This window comes from Montipora capricornis, chromosome 8, assembly GCF_036669925.1.
Source record: "Montipora capricornis isolate CH-2021 chromosome 8, ASM3666992v2, whole genome shotgun sequence".
Lineage (NCBI taxonomy): Eukaryota > Metazoa > Cnidaria > Anthozoa > Scleractinia > Acroporidae > Montipora > Montipora capricornis.
In genome coordinates, this window is record NC_090890.1 from 9,089,552 (window position 1) to 9,113,252 (window position 23,701).

Consider the following 23,701-nt stretch of genomic DNA (forward strand, 5'->3'; position numbering starts at 1 on the left):
GCACCCGGCTTTAAACACACAGCGCGGGCGTGCGTGGCTAATGAAGAGGTCTACGCGAGCTCAATCGCGACTTTAATTTGCATATTTGGCACGGCGATCTTTCAGATATGGAAGGCGATGGGGAATTAATGAAAATGTTAATGCAAGCTGACTCTCCGGACGAGGATATCCAAGGGACATTGGGGGATTCTTCCATCGTTCCGCCAGGGGTAAGAGAAGATTGAATACTTTTATCAAAGTTCACATTGAGATTTGGCGCATGTGCTGTCGTGTGAACAATGCGATCTTTCAGTTCGCGAAGCAGATGTATTTTGTTTGATGTGATGTTTGCGTGGGGGAGAAATAACTTTACTTCCTAAAAGTAGGCGAAGGCAATGTTACTCACCGAATCGCAGATATAAATGATCGTCCTGAAAAATATCACGTCTGTTTTCGCGGAAATTTGACACCATTTCGAAAGCTATTTAGTGACTTATTGAGCGAAATTCAACAGGTTGTAGATCTGTTTGTGGCTTGTTGTTGGCGCTGTAATTGGCTATCAGCACTCAGTAAATAAATCTTATATTGGATATTATCTCGCTAGAATTACAAAAGTGGATCACCCTTATTAGCAGGAAACTCAGTAATTGTGTGATGTTTACATTTTGAGACGGTCGGGTCATAAAAGAAATTCTCCTTAGATTGTGTTTTTTTAAAGGTATTGATGTGGTAAAAAGAAGTTATGGGTTGATCTAAATTGATAATATAGTGTTTTTAGAAGAATGGCTTCCAAAGTACTGGCATTTGGTCAAGGTTTTCAAATTTAACTTCATATTGTTGAGTTGAGTTTTAGTTGATGCCTGAGAATTACCACAGTAAAATTGTTGTATTGGTGGTCATGAACTCCTCCCCCACTGACAATTAGCTCAGGATTTTGGATTTATAGTGTTATCTTTTTTTACAAACATTGACCACATTTCTTTTGCTATTCAAATATGCCAACCACAGAAAAAAAGAAGTCATTGTTTTAACAGCCAATTAGGTTCTGGTTGGCATATTAATAACAGTGGGTGGTGTCACAAGAAACTTCGCTATTGCACAGAGTTATAAAAAAGATTATACAGCATAATTCATCAGAGAACTGGCTAGAATTTGGCATTTTTCTTATGATTTGTGACCTTTCACGTGAAAACGTACACCAAGGATTTTGTGTTAAAGGGCTAAAGCCGTTACTAAAGCTGTTGGGTAACCTTTGACAACCCGTTGAAAGCTTTCAAGAAAGCATTGGAAACGGTTGTGTTTATTCCTTGCCCATTGGAGGTGTTGAAAAAGGTCGTTGGAATAAGCCATCAGAATAATTCCTTTTATCTGTTGGAGATGTTAAAAAAGAGTGTTGTTCTAACACATTGAACGTCGTGGAAAAAGTTGTTGTGAATTCATTCTATCCATAAGCCAATGTTTGTCGTAGTGATCTCTCTTTTCAGCTTCAAAGGCAGGCAAGACGGCATTCTCCGCTTGTCACTTCAAGTCTTTAGTTTGATTGCTAATAAAATGTAATTGATGGAATCATGATACAACATTTATCAACTTGCTGGAAGTCAAATTCATCACTTTGCCAAAATAGACAAGCTGAGTTGGTGAACTAGGATGTACATATAACTGCACATTTCTCATGATCAGTGAGGGTAATGTAAGTTAGCTTAATCTTGTGAGTAAAGTTTGTAAAACCCTTTCAATGATTCCGCAAATAGCGCCACAGACAAAGCATAACAAAGTAAGCTTAATTAATCTTTATTTCAATGAATGCTTTCGATCGTTTTTGTTTATCCACTTTCACCACAACTGTGGTGGGGGTCGCACAACAGAGCGAGGCTCCAAATTAAGTGCACCCTTTTTACCCTCCCAACCATGATATACCACAGAAGACAGACCACAACACCGGGAACTACATGCCCTACTCTTTGCGACAAGTGTGCGGGTTCTTTTACGTCCCACAGGATTAAGAACATTGAAGGGTTGTGAGACGGGACCTCCAGCTTTTCGTCCTTATCCGAGAGGACAAGAGAGTCTAACCATTTGCAGATGTAATTACAAAGGCAGCACTTTCTCCTCAGTTATTTAAAGACCCTGAGTGTTGGTCCGGCCGGAGTTGAACTCAGGACCTCCCGCGTGACAGCTCGGTGCTCAACCGAGTCACCGGTGCGCGGTGCACGGTGCGCGGGCGTTATCAAGTTCGATATAAGTGAGGACAATGTGTGAGCCAGCAAGCCATGTGAGTCATGTGAACCATGGCTGCGAGCAATGCAAGCCATCATGCAAGTGACACAGTTATTGAAAGCTACCTCTTTTAAAATGGGTCCTTAGACTTAAATACTGTTTATCATTGTTATTTGAAATGGGTTCTTACTCTTAGATGTGAAACTCTCATGGCTCACATAACTTGCTGGCTCACAGATTGTTCACACACTTAATTTTGAACTCATGTAATCATGTGAGAACAGACCACCACGTTCATCCGGGTAACTGCGCTTGCAAGCAAAATTATGCAAATCTCAGCATGTTGCCTTCTTGTGGAAAGAAATTGACACCTGCTTTATATGAGGCAGTCTGGCGCCAGTGGTTAGGGTGCTTGCCTTGATGTCCCCAACCCTTTGACGTCCAAACCGGCCGAAACCGGCCAGACTTAGTATTTTACTCTGTCTAACGCCAGACGATTTTACTCGTCAATGGGGAATCCCTGGGAGTCAATGGGTTAAATGACCTTCTAATTTCATCCAAAAAAGGATTTTAATTTTTTTTCTTGATAAATTTTGTTAAGAACACTCATCATTGGAATGTTGAATGCTTTGTTTGCTTGGATATGCGGTAGTTTTATTGTCATTTACTTGGTATTCCTTAGAATGAAAATTTTTATTTGAGTATATGAAATATTTTGAGTACCCTTAGTACCAGAGGGTTTTTGTTTCTTTAGCATGATCTCTATGAGCAGTGAAGCTGCGATACCAAGCAGCCGTGAGGGGGAAAAAACCCTCTGCTCACTGCGGTTGAGAACCTCTATCTCACTTCCATGATTTGAGATTATGAACACAGCCACTAATTGGTTTTTGTAGCCAGTGCCAGTTACTTCGGAGTGAAAAATATCTAACACTTAATTTCACTGGTTGAACGGCAATAGTGCATCGCAGTGGTCATAAAACCGGTTTTTAGTGTAAAGAGTGCTTAGAAAACAAAAATGGCAGTGTGCATGTAAGGCTGTGAATTTTGAGCAAGCATTTAGCGGTGCAGTATGATACGCACTAAATTCTGGATTTTCAGAGATTTTAGAATTGAAAATTGTTCAGGAAGAGGCTTTACATCTTTTCATCAAGGGTGAGGATGTGTTTGCAGTTCCTGCCAACAGACCTTATTTCCTTGTACATGTACATTTTGGTTTTTCAATACAGATCATGTGATAATACTCAGGAGATTTGATCCTTTGTCTTGTTCATTGAAAAGAGTGCATACAGGCATGTACAAGCAAATAAGGTCTATTGGAGTTGGCAAATCTTTGAAAAGTTTGTTCGTATTTGTATGATCATGGTTTCAGTTATTCATAAGCTGCCATTGTAGTCGTTTTTTGTCCCTTGAATGCCTTGATTGATTTGGATGTCCCAGATGTGAAAGAAACTCCAAAAATCGTGAACAGTGGAAAAATTTATGAAATGTTGTAGTGTCTAGCAAAAAGCCAGTCACACTAAACTAAACTGCAACCACTAATGCTCATTAGTTTGTGGTTTCATGTCACTTCTGATTGGTTGCTGTATGATGGGAAATATACTATTTAGACCATGTGCACAACCAGCGCCATAACACGAGCAACTTTTCACTTTAGGAATTAAGTTAATCTATGACAAATTAATTCATGATAAACTAATCATGTAAAACTTGCAGGTAATCATCATTTTCCGTTTAAGTTGTTCAGCCTTCCTTGGTAGCAGTGCAAAGTCTAAGTTACTCTCAAATTAGGATAACCATTCAATTTTTTAAAGATCAACAAATTCAAAATTAAAAAAAAAATGAAAGCAACATTGATGAAGGATGTCTGTCTAAAATTTGGTTTTGTCCAACCTAAATTAAGATTTGGTCAGACCTCTGCCCTTTCAAGAAAGAAAATTAATAATTATTATAATTATTATTAATGGCAGCCCAGGGGCACTGGGTGGTGATGGAGGAGGTTTTGATAATATAGTGTGTCCAGACACATCTGATCAACCCACTGATTCCTAACCCAGAAAATTTTACTCGTCATTTGGGAGGGGGGGCTTCATGAGTTAATGGGTTAATTTTTAGACTCGAGGTTTCCTTTCAATGTAGTATTATATTAAAGTCTCAAGCTTCTAATTTTAAAGCTAAACAGAATTTCCTTGGGGAGACAGTAAATCAAATCAGATCAAATGGAATTTTGGTTTTTGGTGAGAGGGGAAAATTGGTGTACCTGGAGATAAACCTCTTGAAGCAGAGTGATGAACAAAAAAGTAAACAAACCCACATATGATGATTGTTGAGTCTTGGAATTGATCTGGTACTCCATTGGTGGAAGACCAGTTCTTTCACCATTGCAATCAGGGTGGTTTTGCTAAAAGGTGGCCTGTGAACCACTTCTCAATTCATGGCCACATGACCTGGGCAATAAATAATATTTTTTTAACTCTCACTTCAAGGTTACAGATACTTACCATGACAGACTGTTGACCAATTTACAGTTTACCACACTCACATGAGGATGCATATCTGAGCATACGCTGTTGTATACTGCTGACTAAAAATCTGGAAATGGAAAGCAGGCTGCCAGGCTGGGTCATGTAATACCATAAATGACACACTTAGCAATCTTTTCCTGCTTTTTTGAGTTAGAGAAAGAAATGGCTGAAAGAAGGGCCGAACCAGGGTGTAGTTGGATTCCCAAGGGAGAACTTTACCACTAGACTACCAACGACTGACTGTCAAAAGTAGCAAGGTTTTGGCTAGACATCCTAACACTATATCGCAAGCTACCTCAAGGTGGTCCGCTGTAAATGTATTGCTTGAGAAAGTATCAAAAAAAATATTGTTAGCAAGTTCTGAATTTTAAGATGTTCATGGAAATCAGTGAACTGACACACTGTCTTATTTTGGTACATCATAAAGAAATGTGTCTCTTTTTCGATGGTGACTCAGGGACACTCCAAAAATATCAAAGCGCTCCTTGGGTAGGAGTTACATGTAAACCTACAGCCTTCTGATTATTAGTGTGGATGCTGCACTGCTGAGCTATGGAAGGCACCAGTAAACTAGGTTTGTGTGACAATTTCCCTGCTTTTCTGCAAAGACTGGAATTGTCTGAATAGGCATTATCACTGATAATATTTTACTGGGGTTTGCCCTTGATAGCCTCCTTGAAGGTTGATACAAGTTCAAAACATACATTTATGAGACTTTTTATGAGACTTGTTGTTGATATTTCTTCTGTGTTCTCCTCCTTCACCTTAATTGATATTTTCTCTCCTTTGGGGCTCTTGTTTGAATGTTATACCATACAATTAACATTATTTCTTTTTAAAAGAAAATTAATAAATATTAGCTTACATAGATTCAGTACATGTATTGCATCCAAATCTTGTGAAGGAAGTGCTGTATTGATGTTAATGAAATTACGACATCAGCCCATACTGCCACCAGCTATTCAATTGCAACTGTGTTATGTGAAGTATGGTCTTTTAACCTGTTGATTCTAAGGAGAGAGAATAAATAGATTTTACTCGTCAATGCGGGGCAGTTCAGAAGTCAATGGGTTTAACAACCTACACATCCTCTCAAAAACTATGTCACCTTTAAAGAAATTTCTCCATAAATGTAGTGAAGTTAAATTAATATCATGAGCGTTTGTCCCTGTTATACTACAGGTACCTTACCGTACTGTTATATTTTTTTACTACATCCTTTTAAAAATTTGTGTTCCTGTTGGGTGTTAGTTAAATACCTTGTAGGCAACCTTCTGTCCTATAATTCACGTAGATCTAAATTGTCTAAATCCAAACTGTTTGTGGAGTTTGAACTTTGAACCACCAAAGAAAAATCCAACTGCATTCAAACCTATTAGGGAGCTTAAGAACGTGACGTTTTTGAACCATAGACGGAAACTGAAGTGGACGTTTTTCATGCCAGGAAAGTCGTCTCCCACGCTTTTGAACTAATTGTCTCTAATATTGAAAAGATACTTATCAATAAGAGTGTGGTCATGTCAAGACAAGTTAAATACTGCTGCTTGTTGTCTCCACCATTCAGTGAAACCCTACTTCCTCGAATTTCATACTTTAAGTGGGTTGTTTCTGGTCGTGTCATTTTCCCTCATTGCTAGCTTTTTATTGTTATTTACAGGGTTACCCTCGGCCAGGTTTGGCATTTCCGTCAAGTCACTATGGAGGGATGCAGCAACAGTTACCCACAATGGGGCCCCAACAACAACCTTCCAATTTCCATTCTATGAATCAAAGTCCAATGATGCAACAAGACATGGATATGGTGCTCCAACAGCAACAATATCCGCAGCAACCACCTGGCTATGGCAACGGCAACTACCAAGGGTATAATGGAGGATATCAAGGTCCTGGACCTGTCTCACCTCAAACCGCGACACAACCTATGGCGTCATACCAGGGAAGTTATCAAGCAGAGCATGGATATCCTGAGGCGCCAAGTGCAAACCAAGCTATGGCAGAGTTTGGCTTTGAGGCTGGGCCTCATCAAAGTATGGGCATAACTAGACCAGCATCTCTGAGCCTGGCTAATCTGTCTGCCATGAGCAACTGGCAGCATTACTACCCAGATGGTTTTGGGGTGAATCGGCCAGTTTCTCCTGTGCATAAGCAGATGCAGCCATCTCCAGTTCCGTATTCTCAGCAAGCTCAATCTTACCAATCCAGTTCATACCCTAAGAAGTCATCTTCCTCTCCAGGAAAAAAACAGATGCAGGGATATAACACAGGGTCTTCATGTGCACCTCGATCCAGCACAGGAATGCAGATGCCCGGCTTGCTGACCACTGCATACCAACCACCACACTCCCCCATAATGCAGCCAGTTACAACGTCAGTTCCACAGCAAGACGGAGGGCTTTATGGCATGCCTCACGAAGCCTTAACTGAGCCACAACCTCCATTTGGACCAAGCCAAGAACAGTTTCAGCAGCAGCTGCAGCATCCACACAGTTCTTGTATGTTTGTTCAGCTGGGAACCATGCCATCTCACTTACAATACCAACCTCAGCAGAATGTAACTGGTGCTAAGTCTGCAGCGTTAAGCCAACGCAGGGCATCATACCCTGGACAACAGGGTACCAGGAAGATGCCTTCCCCGCCTCTAAAGGCTTCGCCACTGTCCCCTTTGCGAAATTCCAACAGTCCCGATTTTGCAAGAGCAATTCAAATGGGATTTGAGGGTAGAGCTTGTGCCAAAGCTGCTGCCAAGAAAGAGAAGGCTTCCTTGCCATCTTCAATCGGTTCTTGTCACTCAGCAGCAGTATCTAAAGGAAAGGATGTTTTTCCTAGGAATTTGAGTGGCAGCCACAAGGGTTTGCCTCGTCAGAAAAGAAGTGCCTCGGATGCTGCAAGTCCTTCCGTCTCTCCTCCAGTCACCAAGAGGGATGAAGCAGATGGTAATGTACCTAAAGAAGAGCACTTAACCGAGAATGTCCAGGATCCCTTCCAGAAAGATGACAAAGTGGAAAGAAAGGAAGAGTCCACAAAACCAAACGGTGAAGTTTCAAAACATTCTCTCGGCAGCCATGAAGGAGATGGTGAGAATAACTTAAAAGACTCGGGTGACAAAGAGGGAGTCGACTCCAAGAGCCAGACAACATCAGATTATTTCCAAGCTCCAACCGAAACAAAGGAACCAGGGATTGCAACTCCAGACAAGAGAAAAACACCATCAGATGTACAGGGGATTGTTGCCACCAACAAAGATGACGGGGGAGAGTGTTCTAATGCTACAATCAGTGACAAAAACTCAGCGGACAAGTACGAAGCTTGTATTGCAGAGACCCAAGAAATTGAGAAGGTTGCGATAGAGAGCATGGAAATAGCGAAAAAGGATGGAACATGTGTGAATGTCAGTGATGATTCTGGTGCAAAGGGAAGTGATGGCAAAGGTGTCTCTAATGCCGAAAATGTTAAGGAGGATGAACTGATTTGTAGACCTCTTACGGACAAGAAAGATGGTAGTTCTCTGAAGTTGGAGAAAGAGTATGGAGACGAAAGTAGCCGTGTTGCTGATGTCACTAATCCAAGCCCCAGTGTATCTGGCGGAGCAAAAAATGAAGAAGAAGAAGAAGAAGAAAAAGAAGAAGAATTAATCAAACATGAGTCAGATCAAAGTATAATTGCTGCACCTGACGGCCCTCTTTCAACAACTGGAAGAGCCAGTCAGTTGCGCGATAGAGGTTTTGATGACGATATAAAAGTTGGTAATGAAGCTGGTGAGACTGGGCCACCTGAGAATGGAGACGATAACACTGGTACGGGGATGCATGATTATTCAATTGATACTGAAGGTAATGCAATTGGAAATATCGAGAAACGAAAGGACGACACGGCTGATAAGGAAGAAATGGATGTTGGAGAGAGAACAGAACGATCTAAAGAGTGTGAAGAATTGAACCGTGAAGACAAATCATTATCTGAAAAAGCTAAAGGCAACTGCTCGGATACAAGTGTTGAGGTCAAAGAAGTGGCTACTGTACATTTTCAAGAAGGAGCAAAGCCTCAGACGACAGGTGGAAACCCAGATAAGACCGTGTCAGACCAGAATAAACGACCATCGGTGTCGTTGAGGTGTGAGGAGCATTTGTCTTCAGATGATGATGAGCGTCTATCTGTTCCACAGCCGTCTACGTGTTTACCACCGGTTATCAGCAAGACACAGGGAATCCAAACTATAGAACAGCCTACAATCACAACACGTAGCGCCCATTGCCAGGCAACCTCAGTCAAAGCCACCATTATTGCCAAGGGCACGTCCTCTCAGAACAATCAACAGGTGATGGTTGCCAAGACGACCACTGGACAGATGTACCTCATCCAAGGCAATATACTTGTGCCTGTGCAGTCGCTGAACCCAAAATCTGCAGAATCTTCAATTAAAGCTAACTCAAAGGTGAGGTTTGAAATAATTCTTATCTTTATTAACATGTTATTTTGAAAATGACATAAGGCTGTCTCTGCCCTTGTGTCCATCAATCAATTGACAAATCGATGAATTAATTCGTGGAACCTCCGAACTGCCATCTGGGTTTCGCCATTTCGACGTTTTTGGGGAAGGGTGCTTCCTCTTGTTGAACACTATATTTTATTGGCTGTATAGTGTTGCACTTCCTATTGTTTTCTGTGCTAAATCCATTGTTATCTTTGTTCGCGCTAAATTGTTCTTTTGGCCAATCCTGAAGCCTGTGCAATGAGGTACAACACGACCCCATTTTTGAGCCACGGAGGTAAATCAGGAGTAACCATTTTGCATGCCAGGCCAGTGCTCTCCAAGATTTTTAACGTAATTGCCTCAACTTGTGAAAAGATACTTAACAAGACAAGTTAATTAGGAAAACAGCTCACTTCTGTTCCGTGGCACAAAAACTTTGCGTACTTTAAGTAACTCCTTTGTGTCTTTAGGCTGATTTCTATCATTTTTTTCCATGAATTTGTGTGTGGTATGAGTTGGCTCTACCTAATAATAATAATAATAATAATAATAATAATAATAATAATGATGATGATGATGATGATGATGATGATGATGATAATGATAATGATGATGATGATGATGATGATGATGATAATGATAATAATAATAATAATAATAATAATGATGATGATGATGATGATGATGATAATGATAATGATAATGATAATGATAATAATAATAATAATAATAATAGTAATAATAATGTGTTGTGTCTGTAAGCTACGGGGAGTTGCTGAGACGCAATCAACATTACCCAGTAGAACCCCCGACAACTGGAGAGAATGGAATAACATAGTAATAACTTTTTTCAAGTGTCAATGGATTTTTGCACTTGAGCACTAATTGGAAACACTAATGAAATTAACTCAAATCAAATCAAATCAAATATTGGTTTTTGTGGCGAGGGGAAAACCGGAGTTACCCCGAAACCTCTCGGGGCAGAGAAGAGAACCAATAAACTCAACCCACATATGAGGCCGAGTCTGGGAATCGAACCCGGGCCACATTGCTGAGCGGCGAGTGCGCCACTCCTGTTTCCCCAATCGTTTCCATCATCGGTGAATGGAATGATTTTTGTATTTAGTCATCTGAAAACATCACTCTGTCGTATTAAAATCAGTTCGCGGTGGTTCAGGGTGTACATTTTGTAAAAATTGTGAAGCAACCATTCAAGAAAATGTAAGTGTCATGAATAGCGCGTAACTTTTCGAGTAAAGATGAAACGTTATCGTCAGTTGCTCGTGCCCCTCACAAAGCTTCAAATACAGAGAGCTTACCATTTGAATAGAATTTTTGATGATTTTTTTTGGCAAATAGTACTGCACTTTCCGCTTTTAGAAAAGCAAAAGGACCTAGTTGAACAAGTTGCGCTGAAAAAGTGTTGTCCTGGTAAGAAGGGAAATAGGCGATTTGCATGATGGCGTCATTTACTACAAAGACCAGACTGCCTTGAGTTGCTCCTGTTGTCAGGCAAATTTAAACAATTCTTTCTTTGTTCCAAGGAGAGAAGAAAAATCCGAATAACAAAAGCGTTTTGACAAGTCATTCTGGTCTCGGTAGTAAAATGACGCCGTCATGCAAATCGCCTATTGAACGGCCAATACCAACGACGATTCTCTTGTTGGAGCCGGTTCTAGAAACGCGAACAAATGGAACAGAAGATTTCGGTCGTTTTGGTGACGGAAAAATCGGTTTTCCCAGACTAAGGGTCGCGTTTACGGCAATCGGCAGACTTAAATTTGCGTTTTACCGAAACTCAAAGAAAGTTGTTTGATTCTAGCTAATTTCTTTCCAGTTGCCTTTACACATATCAAGTTACTTCTCAAAAGAAAAGGCAAAGTAGAATCAGAGAATTGTCATGCCTTTCTGACAAGCAGGAGACTGATGTTTACTGTTTAAAGTAAGCGCAATGCTTAATCTACACAGACAGACAGAGAGATTTTATTTATTCACCGACAATTCACCAGCTAATATACAATGTAATGAAATAAATAGATAAATACTAGATTAAAACTACCTGCCAAACAATATATACCCGATTTTAAAACTGTCATAAAAAGAGCTGCTCTCCAAGAATGCCATGACTCGACCTATTTATCCCACGCACTTGTTTCATTAGGCTATTGAACTGCCTCAGGAAGTCTGTTAGTCTTGCTTCTCGCGGAAGACTGTTCCAAAGCACAGCGCCACCGTAGCTAAAGCTATGTTTATAATAGTTTGTGTGTGGTAATGGAACAGTTAGTTTGTTCTCAGAGTCCCTTAGGTTATAAGTAGTTTCACGCTTTTCAAACTTAGGGAATCAAGGTTGGCCTTAGGCAACTTTTTCTCCGCTGATTTAAAATTTTCACGTCCACACGTAACGTATTCAAATCGAATTTGCCCGTCCACACGTATCCGGGTCCATTCTAGTATCCAGGGGCTCGTTTCTGGAAAGTCCCGAAATTTTACGGGCCATTTTCGGGTGTCACAATTCCCTTTGTATTTCAAGAACGGAGAGGATTTAAGTCGTCAAACTTCGTAGTCATTTTCCTTTTTGTTACCTTAAAACATGTTAAAAGATCGGCTTTCCAAAACAAGCGGTTGGCAGTTTCACAAATGGCTTTTCGGGCCTTTCGAGAAACGGGCCCCAGGACTCCTCTACGACTAGCATGCGCCATCAGGCGTTCCGAGTTGGCGACCAATCTCGTTCCGAGAGTCATCGTTCCCTTGACCAGCAGTCGGGAAAGAGAGACTCCGGTCAAATCCAAAAAAGGCCATACTTGATTGGCTGTTAGAAAACGATTTCATTTCCTGCCAGTTTCAAATTCTAAACTAAAACATCGTCATTTCTTCTGGATTTTTATCTATACCAGGTTGAAGATGATCTAGAAATAAATATTTTTACAACTTACTAGTTCCTTAACGTTTTGTTTTCGAAAAAAAAGTGAGCGCTTTCATGGCAAGGTGAACTCCAGATGTTTTTGTTGATTTGTAACCGTCTCCCCTCACGCACGCGCAGTTATTTAACCGGAACCAGAGTTTTCTAGTTATTCCAGAGCCTCCCGCGCCCGTTCCACTGGACAAATGTATCGGAGGACGTTTTCCATTTACACAAAATTTCCGGAAATTTCGTTGGAAATTTCCATCGGGTGAAAAACGTGTTCCATGTAACTTAGGTCCGTGATTGCGATTTTAGGCGCCAAAATTTGAAAATGTGGCCGTGAATAGCCTGGAAGTGGTAAGACCTTTCAAAAGTTGTAAATGGAACACACATTTCCATCGGAAAGTTTCCAACGGGAAAACAGGACTACTTTTTCAGAAGTTCCGTTTATTCCGGAAATTTTCCAGTGGAACGAACCAAAAACGTGTGTTCCATTTACATCCCAACCGGAATTTCCGGAATTTCTTGGTAAATGGAAAACGCCCGGAGGCTCTGAGAACGAGATTGGTTGGCGACAAGAAAAGCGATAGCGTTCCGTTCTGCGACCATCTTGAATATTTACGCGGTAAAGACAGGATCTGAGTTTGAACGTCATCGGACTTGAGAGTGCTGTGATTCGACCGTTCACACGATTCCAAATTCTTTGCGTATTAAAAACTTTCCACTTTGGCTAGCGGATTCAAAAAGTTGCGGATTTGCATTGACGGATTCGCCGGGTACGCGTGGACGGAGGCGAAAGTTGCGGATTAAGAAATTTCCGGATACGTTTAGACGGGGGTTTAGAACTCATTATTTCATCTCGTTGATGTTATTCATCACGGGCAAAGTATGCGGTACTGGATGCGTACATACGGATTTGGAGTAAAAATAAAAAATGAACCATGTACTGTTGTGTAGTCACACTGTCGTCAAAATGCACGTCGTTGTTTTGCGGACTGCAGCAAAGAAATGTACTTGATGTGTGCTGCACGGGCAGCACGATTAGTTTTCCTTGCTAAACAATGACATTCTTGGGTTTTGACGTTGCCATCAAAGAACTGCAGAGGAATAAACTAAATGCAAAACGCGCACTGGGAGCGTCGGCAAACATTGTGTTTGATAAACCCAATGTTTTTGTTTTGGCCTGTAGTTTAAGCGCCCAAGTAACTCATTCTTAGATCATTAACGATATAACTAACAAGAAAAGAAGAGATGTTGCATGTGGTGTGATATAAAGGGATTGCAACTTTTATAAATTAATTGTTTGCGGCACCTTTTTTGGAATACGAAATTTGACAATATTTCACTTTTTAACTTTAGCTTGAAGGCGTTCTATTCTTGGTTTTTAATTTAATTTATTTTTTCCTTTTTAAGTTAATAGTGGTAAATCCAGAGAAAATGGGAGCGGAAGCAACGAAACAACCACACACCACAACTAAAAGTTCTGAGGGCAAAGCAAAGAGCAAAAGTGACTCATCGAAAACCACAGATAAGGAGAAGTTAACCAAGGAGCGGATAGCACTTGTGGGTAACGAGGCGAGTGTGGAAAGGATTGTTAATACGGACGCTTCGGGAAATCTCAAGAACGAACCGAAAAAAACCTTGGAGACGTCAGCGTTAGTTGTAGGATCCGAAACGCCACTGTCGCAAGCAGTACAAACTACTGCAACCAAGAAGGGCAGAATTGTTAGCAAAACAGAAACATTGACTGGAAAAAGCCCAAAAAGTTTTCCCATAAAACAGAAGACAGTTTCATCTCCAAAGAAGAGTGCAGTGTCTAGCAACGACTCCATCAGGGCCGAGCAATAATACACCGGTAGAGGTCGCCCACCTGGAGCCAAGGATGACAAAAAGTGAAAATCATTCTTTCATCAGTCGAAGCGAAAAGGAGATGACTTAGATGCATCTTTAAAGGAGCCTTTGTCGAAGCGCAAATTCTTAAAAACTGCAAGTGTTGTAAAAGAAATGGCCTCCTCATCGTCAGAGCCTTCGACTGGCTCGAAAACGCCTGTAGTTATAGATATTCCCACGGTCAATGCGAGTAAATATCCGAAGAAACGTAAAATTTCGAGCTCTAGCTCGCCTGTAAAGCGAATTTCTACAAGGCCTCGAGGAGGCGTTGATGGGGACTCCTGGGTTTGCTCTCTTTGTGGAAAACGCAGTGGCTCTAACTTGTTAGGTGATCTTTTCGGACCTTATAAAGCAAAGTTCACTAAGGAGAAAACGGAGAGTTCTCCTGTTAAAGACAGCAAATCTCCTCAAAAATTGTCGTTATCTGGCCGGAAGTCGTATACAGCTTCCGATGCGTCAGCTGACCGGAAGTCGAATTCCAGCGCGGACGTTAGGGAGGAAGTAGAAACGTGCGATGTGGACTTGTGGTTACATCGGGACTGTGGCGTTTGGTCACCCGGTGTGTTTATGCTCGGCAGAACCGTTCATGGATTGGAACAAGCAGTAGAAAGCGCCGCACAACACGTGAGTTAGCAATTCGATTGGTCATTTCTTTGTGTATTGAATCTAGGAAATTCTGTCATTGTGAGAATACCTCGAATCCGCGAAAGAATGACTTTAAATCGGAAGAAAATGTTTGGAACCAAATTTGTTCGAATTTTTTTCAAAAGTGTTGGCATCAGGAAGAAGTGAATTTCATAATCGCTTATTTTCACTTTTATGTTTACCTTGCGCCGCCATCTTGAATGATTGTGACGTATTACGGTTGCCTTGTTTTACTGACATAAAGGGCTTTTGAATCATAACAACAGGGCGACCCTAACACATCGCATTTGTTAACGATAGCCGAGCTCGTGAAATACACGATATTAAAACTTGATTACTCTTTCTTTTAAGGGCTATTACGATCAAAAATCACCCCTCGTTTTTCTTCACGTTTCAAAATTTCTTGTGCTGAATACTCGTAATGCGAAATTTTATGAAATCATTTTTGACGGCAATTTTCTCATTTAAAGGTCCGCCATTACTTGATGTGGTTCTGTCTGATAAGCCCTCGGAGGGCTGGATCGAGGAGAATATGACGCCATTTACATGGAGTGTGTGAATGCTGCTTAATTAGCGCGAATGGGCCCTTTGCAGGATAGTGATCACATGGTACAAATCCGCCATACTGGGACGCAAATTGCGCACTGGGACATCTAAAACAAAGCTAGTTAATCTTAATTTTCTTTGTTTTAGATGTCCCAGTGAGCAATTTGCGTCCCAGTATGGCGGTTTTTGTACCATGTGATCACTGTCCTGCAAAGGGCCCATTGGACTATCTGAAAACCAAAAACTCTCCTGCTGCATACCTAATTAAGCCGTATTCACAAACTGCATGTTTAAGGTAGTGAGTAAATGACGTCACTTTCTCCTCGATCCAGATGTTTTGTCTTTAATGTAAAGAAAATGTATGATTTTTTTTTCATATATTTTTACTGCGGAGTATGTAGTGACCATGGCGGCTATGAAGCCACTTGAACAGTTGCGAAAGAAGCCTGCCTCATCGCTGCGATGTTATTGAAGTGGAGGCTCCTTTTAAACACGAAGATGCACTATGAAAGGGGTCGCTTCACGCTCAGCTTTTGTTCGAATTCATTCAAGCACGACTGTTTAATTGTCCAAGATGGTGATCAACAAACTGAAACACAGAGACGGAGGCCCTGGAAGATATTTCTAGTGAGAGAAAAAGGAACTGGGGACTAAGAAACGGCCATAAGGGGCTTTTTTATTGCACAAATTATCACAGAGCTCGGTTGCGTCCACAGTTGATTGACAAATCATTTGCATGTGCCTAAGGTACCACGCCTCTTATAGTGCATCTTCGTGTTTAACTGTCTTAACTAGTAACGTGGGCAAACCAGGGTCGTCTAAAAAAACCGGTTTCAGCATAGGTCACCACTTCCTTTGTTTTATTGACCGGCCACTCCCCTTCATGCGTGAATGTGGATTGTTTTCAAGGCATTTTCAAAGCTGCTTAAGTTGCCTCCTGACTGGTGATTATCATGCTCAAACAAAAACCTTTCATGTTATCCGCAGTTAAACAATATGATACCTCATTTAACAATTGTTCGGTGAAGGCTCGGTGAATATCGATGAATAAAAACCGAGACGAAGTCGGCGTTTTCATTCACCGATATTCACCGAGCCGGAGGTGAATAATTGTTTTAGTATAATTGCGTAGGTGATTATTTGAAAAATATGCATTTTCTTTAAAACGGCTTGCAAAACTGCAACAAAACCGCTTGCGCCCGTTTTGAAAAAACGATTAGGTGATTATTGCGTAATGATCACCTCAACGGTAACCAATCAGCGTAAAGCATTTTCAATAATCACACATGTAATTATACTAAATATTCATATTCTCATATGTTGATTTTTCAAACGGACAGGCCTTAAAAAAGAATGTGAATTATATCAATCTTCATATTAACGCTTACTTCCTTTTTTTCTTATTTTAGAAATGTACCAGGTGTTCCGAAGTTGGGGCCACCCTGGCCTGCTTCAAACGAGGTTGTAACGAAATGTTTCACTACGCATGTGCGAGAGATTCAGGTACTCGTTTGTTCACATTCTCGGCCCCGGCGCAGGGCTCCCATGTTTGCGTCCAGCACCGAGAATTACGATCTCTGGCTGGTTCTGAGCCAGGAAGTATGCGAATCCTGGACAGCCGGATCGTATGCTTATTCTCGGATATTATAAAGCTATAGTGGTTATTAGGAGTTAAAACATTAACTCCCATGACCCCTTAGCGTTTTTAGGAGTCGGTGAAAGGTCGTTATTTTGCCGGGTGCCTAGCAATGTGATTCATCCCTCCTCGGAATATCCATTCGTGATCGTTCGTGTGACCGTCTCAATTTTGGAAGAAGAATTACGATTGCGTTCCAGATGCATTACTGGTGACACGAGCATAAGCACCAGTCACAAGTCATACAAAATTCAGGACAATTCTGCAAAATTCATTAAGCTTGGACGACCATGACCGCTACAAGAACTTCACCTTTTCAAGTGTTTGTGTTTTTCTTGAAGTTCATTAATCATCGTTTCCCATTCAATGCCTAACTTTGTTCGTTGCTGACTAATTACAGAAGCTTATAACCGCTTGAGGGGGACAAACATTCCTTGATTTTGTTAGGAGATTGAAATTTTGGCAGATAGCAGCGTGGTCGAGTGGTTAGGGCGTTGGGTTTGCATGCGGCTGCTCCGGGTTCGGCCCGTTCTAACCTCTGGTTAGGATTTGTTTCCGGTTGTCCCGGATTCAACTCTACCACGCTTTGTAAATAGCCAACTGGTTGCCTCCTGCCAGTTGGGGATCTTAATAATGTTTCTGTTAACTTTGAATTGTTTCTTTCACATTGTTAAAAGTGGGGTGCCTGTAAACTAGCTTGATAGCTAAGTGCACTTCCACTATAAACAAAGCATTTACTTTTTTTTTTTTTACATTTGTCGAGTGGTCAGTAACTTTCCCAGGATCGTGTCCCTAGTTCCGAACATTTTGGTTGTCTTCTTTGAAAAGAAGGGCTAACGCTCGAAACGTCAGCTTTTCAAATGTTTCAGGGTGGTAATTCGACCTTTATCAACTCGTTTGATAAAATCAATTTCTGTTTCAATCTCCCACGGACGCTGTACCACAGTTTCTTTTAGAAACTAAAATTTTGTTTTCTTTGAAAAGTGAATGTTTATTTTCCGTAAATACCATCAAACTTTCAATGTTTTAAATTAATTTAATTACATTCTCCTCACAATTTCAAAGACATGTCAGTAAGACAAGTATTTAGAATCATTTGAATCAGCTTACGTAAAAGGTGTGATCTTGATATAACACCAAATTCTCGTGACTACCCAACAAAGAAATCCTTGATACTAGTGAGGAGAATGAACATTTCGATCTTGGGAACCAAGGGTTAACGATAATTGTAAATTCTTGGCAAGTTACGAATAACTGTTAATGATACTGGTTAATTTAGAGGTCTCAGTCGCAAAGGCATTTTCCTCCCATGACCCTCCATCAGTCGAACCGTTGGAGCACGAAGGTGATTTCCTTCTGTTGGCTGATGGTTCTTTGTGAAAGCACGTTCAAATGGGTAAAATTGACCTCTCAGGTACCGCGTTTATATGCTAAATGCTAAACCGAGTTTGTTTATTTTTAAGGTTGTTCCTTCAGCGAGGATAATTTTACAATATTTTGCTCAACACACAAGGTACGTTGGAAATGTCATTTTAATTTGTGTAGTGTGCAAACAATTCGCCCTGTTCGAAAAGGGCAGGGGTACTGGGAATGAATGTAAAATTGAATTTAAGAATTGAACCTGTCAACGGACAAAGCATCCAAGCATTAGCAGGGTGGGTTTTATGGCTGGCTAGATTGTCAGTATTTGCGTAGCTTCTATTGTTCCCAAGTCTTGAGTGTCACTGTTTTTTATGTTAAGCCTTTATTTCCGGTTTGAATGGGAAACAAGTCACATCGTACCTTACGAAAGCTGCTACGTGACCCAGTTTACCAAACTTGGGTCAGTTTCACTGATTCAAACACGAAGACTTTATTCACTTTAGATAATTTGTTATTGATGGGGATATTTTTATGATTTGGCTCCTTGGTTCATTCCAAGCTGTCTTGTTTGTGTAACTTTTAAAAAGCTAGTACCAATACTTGGCAGTATTTTGTTTCGTCGTGAGCGACGCGAGCAGAAGCGAAAGCAACGTCGACAAAGTGAGTAGTGCATTGCAAAAATTTGGTTTTATCAACGGAGTTGATGATGTAAATGGACCACCGTACAGAGATTCTAAAAGCTGACGTTTCGAGCGTTAGCCCTTCGTCAGAGCGAATCGAGGAATTATGGGTTACGTGTAGTTTTTATAGTAGAGTAGGAGCTACGCTATTGGTGGTAACGTGGCAACGTGAAAAATAGGAATATATTAGTTAAATGAAAAGCGTTCGTTAATACCGTGAGGATTAAGGATGCCGATTTGGAAGATGAATTTTTGTTCCAGATTCTTGCGGCTTTCCGTCGCACCTAGATGTATGGAAAGGCCGCAGATAGCCATGTGTTTGTTGGAGTGGTTAGGGAGATTAAAATGATGAGCGACTGGCTTAGATGCATCCTTGTCATTCTTCTCAACATCGCGAAGGTGTTTGCGGAATCGGTCGCCTAGTCGTCTACCTGTCTCGCCAATGTATAATTTATTGCATAACGTACAGGTTATGCAATAAACGACATTTGCGGAGGTACATGTGAAACGATTGGTGATCTTAACAGATCGCTTAGGTCCCGATATCTTGCTAGTGTTACGAATAAAAAGACAAGTTTTGCCTCGTGAGCGCGCATATTTGAAAGTGCCGGGTTGCTCGTTAGTTTTGAGCGTGCTTCTAACTAAAAAGTTGCCTACATTTTTGTCGCGTTTGAATGAAATAAGTGGAGGTTGCGAAAAGATTCTACCAGTCTCGGGATCACTTTGGAGTAATTTAAAAATTGTTAAGAATGATACTTTTGACTGCGTGATTATGAGGATGGAAAGTGAGGATTAATGGAATTCTGTCATTCTTATCTTTTTGTGACGTTTGTAGTGCTGACTGTCGATCAAATTGTTGGGCGCGATGATGGCCCGCTTCGACCTTAGAGTCAGGATAGCCACGTTTTTCGAAGAACTGGCACGTCTCCTCCGATTTGCTGGAAAAATCTTAATAGTAGAATCTTTTCTCAACCTCCACTTATTTCATTCAAACGCGACAAAAACGTAGGCAGCTTTTTAGTTAGAAGCGCGCTCAAAACTAACGAGCAACCCGCCACTTTCAAATGTGCGCGCTCACGAGGCAAAACTTGTCTTTTCATTCATATCGGGACCTAAGCGATCTGTTAAGATCACCGATCGTTTCACATGTACCTCCGCAAATGTCATTTATTGCATAACCTGTACGTTATGCAATAAATTATACATTAGCGAGACAGGTAGACGACTAGGCGACCGATTCCGCGAACACCTTCGCGATGTTGAGAAGAATGACAAGGATGCATCAGAGCCAGTCGCTCGTCATTGTAATCTCCTTAACCACTCCAAAAAACACATGGCTATCTGCGGCCTTTCCCTACATCTAGGTGTGACGGAAAGCCGCAAGAATCTGGAACAAAAATTCATCCTCCAAATCGGCATCCTTAATCCTCACGGTATTCACGAACGCTTTTCATTTAACTAATATATTCCTATTTTTCACGTTGCCACGTTACCACCAATAGCGTAGCTCCTACTCTACTATTAAAACTAGACGTAACCCACAATTCCTCGATTCGCTATGACGAAGGGCTAACGCTCGAAACGTCAGCTTTTAGAATCTCTGTACGGTGACCAATTTACATGATCAACTCCGTTGATAAAACCAAATTGTTGTATACTACTTCCCCACCGACGCAGCACCACAGTTTCTTTAGCAACTACCCCATTGCACGTTTTGGTAGATTAAAGGACACTCATTCAGCACAAGTTTATGGGCTGTTGCATGCAGATGAAAATGAAAACTACTTTTAAAAGTGAACAAGACAAAGATTCAAATGATTGCATTTCATTTCAATATCGAGAACGCACAGTTTCGACAATTTCGTTCCTCGCAGTAAAGGGGGATAATTGTCACCTGAGCTTAGTTTAATGGTACCGCGAGTCTCCAATATCTCAGCGGTAGAGCATCCGAACTAGTAATCGGAAGTTCGTAGGGTTCGACTCCTGTTCGGAAGGACTCGGATTTATTCCGAATAACCCCGAGTCACCATTAAGAAAATATCGTCTCTTCAAGACAAAGATTATCACATGTTGTCTATGTTGGGAAACAGTATGCACAAGTGATTAACGTCTATTTGTTATCTTCCCTTCATCTTTCAGTGCTGATTTCCACAATCTTACAAGACAGTCATGCGGTGAACTTTAAAGCTCGTTGCAAACCGAATTCCCTTATCAACTCTTACTGACCTCTGGCGTGCAAAGTAAAGAGCTCAACGTTCCAGTCGTGCGGCAGTTGCAGACTGATGGGTTGACCCTGACTGCCCAATTGTGTTTTACTGTTCTTAAGTCTGTTTGCCATTTGCGAAAATTCCAAGGACAATGGGCCTTAAATCACTCGGCAGCCATGTTGAATCCCGAGGGATTGCCCCACCGAAACTCGTTTCCAAGCATTTCAACTCGAGGCTCGTGGTACGAAATCTATTGTCGATGGCTAAAATGGCCGCCGCGCGAATAAGGCCCATTGTTTTCCTGAACAATTTTAGTTATCTCCGAACAAGTTGGGGCCAGTCACGAGAAGGGTGAAACAGCGATTTCAAATGGGCTTGGAAACGTTCGACCAAGGTATCTACTAACTGACGAAATGGCAAGAGCCACAAATGTGAAGAACCAATCAGGATCTGGGACTTCAAGAACTACGACGTAGCGAGGTCAACAACAACGCAAGCGAAACCATAACAAGTGAGGAACCACACCGTGTTTTCACGCGCCGCTTGAACTTTTGTGGATATCGTTCCCGTTCTCTGCAAATCTCTGAGCTCTCAAAAGGAAATCTTGAATATTCCTTTTAGTTTCAACGCAATTTCTCCCAATTGAATACCTGGATTTTTCGGTTGGTATGTATGAGGTCATCGAAGTGGATGAAGTCGACGGGCACGAGAAAACCACAAAACCATAGTTTTCTCTTGAAACACTCATACCGTTCAGACCAAGTTTATTCCTGGAATTTTGATACACACTTCAGTTCTATTCCGAAAGACTTTGGGTAATCACGAACTTATTAAACAACTGGAAATAGTGTTGCTCTTGGACAACTCCATCTCGTAGCTGTCGTCGTCCTTGCTGAAAACTCCCTAATGAGAGAGACATTTTTTTCGTCCATCTTCGTGCCAGCGGTGACTTCAACGTGAAAACCAAGTTGGTACATTTAGTCGGGTTTTTCGGTTTCATTTGTTTCGTTTCTTAACTTTTCTGAGCCCTCTTTCCTCTTTTTTCTTGCACTAGTGGCTTTCTGGAGCCATTCCTAAAATGTCTTCCGACTTTTGCGGTTGTTGCAGTTGAGTATAATATATGCAGGTTAAGATTTGTTTGGCCACTTGTTTTAGCTCACGTTGGTCATTTTATGTTTACTGTATTGACGAGAGTACCTTTCAGGTTAACATACTTTTCGTTGTGTGATTCGCGGAAACTGTCAGTTTTCAATAGATCGTAAATCAAGTAATTTGGCGCTTAGTTAATGTTATCCAAGACATAAAAGTAAATTATTTGTTGCAAAAGTCTGCGACGGTGATTTCTTTTGGGGATCAATTTCTTATGGCAGAAAATACTCTGGCAGTTTTTGCGACATGTGTTGTTGCATTAAGAACGTATTGGGTTCGACAGGGCCCGTTCCCATTTGACTGAATTGCTGTTGTGTTGAATCACAAACATTCCAACATTTTATCTTCTTGTTTTGGGAAGCTGTAGTCGCGTTCATCGTTGTTATTGAAACACTTGTTTTAGACACTTGCCACACATTTAATTTGACATGTATATGAATTTATTCTCAATATTTCAACGCTGGAGTTTGCGGACTAGCGTTGTCTAAGGACTGAAAATAAAACCAGCCAAATTTTGACGTTGTGTGTGAGTTTCGATCTTCTCGACCAATTAGCGAGCCAAAGCTAATGTGATCTTCCGGATCGCCCCCAGTCGTTTCAAATAATGTTCAGAGGCGATTGGGACGATTATATGGAAACACTACCAGGTGACCAGGTGATCAGGTGACGTAATTTGGAGAACTGGGAAGACAAATTTTAACGCCGTATCCCACAACCGCACGCGGCCTTAGGTGTTGTTGCCAGACTCTCTCCAATATGTCCTTCGCCAAAATTCCGTGTCTACCACACCTCTGCCATGTTGAATTAAAAATAAGGCCGCGCGCGGTTGTGGGATACGGCGTTAAATTTTTCTCCCCAGTCCTCCGAATTACGTCACCAGATCGCCTGGTACCCAGACGATAGCTGACGACCCGGGTGACTGACTGACGCGACCTCGAACTGAGTCCTATCCAGACGATCGAGGTCGACCATTTAGGGAACTTAACCAACAGCGACGGCAACGAGAACGTCATCTCAAAATATAAATTTGCGTTATTGTAATCACTTCGTGACTATTTCAGCCTTTTTAATGTGACAAGGGTGTGGTTGTTCCTCATTGAGAATGTCACTGGTCAGAACAGGCGCTTAATTTAGGGGAGGAAATGAACATTTATCTTTAAGTGCTGACGTCAAAGGCATAAAACCTCGAATTTGGCTACGTCACGTTGTTTTGCAATGCAAAGCTATTGTTTTTGCCCACTAAATATGCAAATTTGTGACGTTCTCGTTGCCATCGCCGTTTCTTAAGTTCCCTATTATTGATGTAGAGCGGGTCTTCGTGTTGTCACGGCGACCATTTGTCCCAAACAAAGGGATTTCTCGGAAATCATTAGTTGAAGATGAAAGTGGAAAATAGAAGTAGCTCTTTAAAAAATAGGCAGTGAAAGAGCGAGGGTCACCAAAAATTAAGCTTATGTTATCACGAAAAGCTATGTTAATTTTACCATATTTGACA

At 41.2% G+C, this 23,701-nt stretch overlaps 1 pseudogene; it reads left to right on the plus strand.

Moving 5' to 3' along the window:
• Positions 1 to 22,383, plus strand: part of LOC138013634 (enolase-phosphatase E1-like) — a 23,132-nt pseudogene extending 749 nt beyond the window's left edge.
• Positions 22,384 to 23,701: the final 1,318 nt, after the last annotated feature.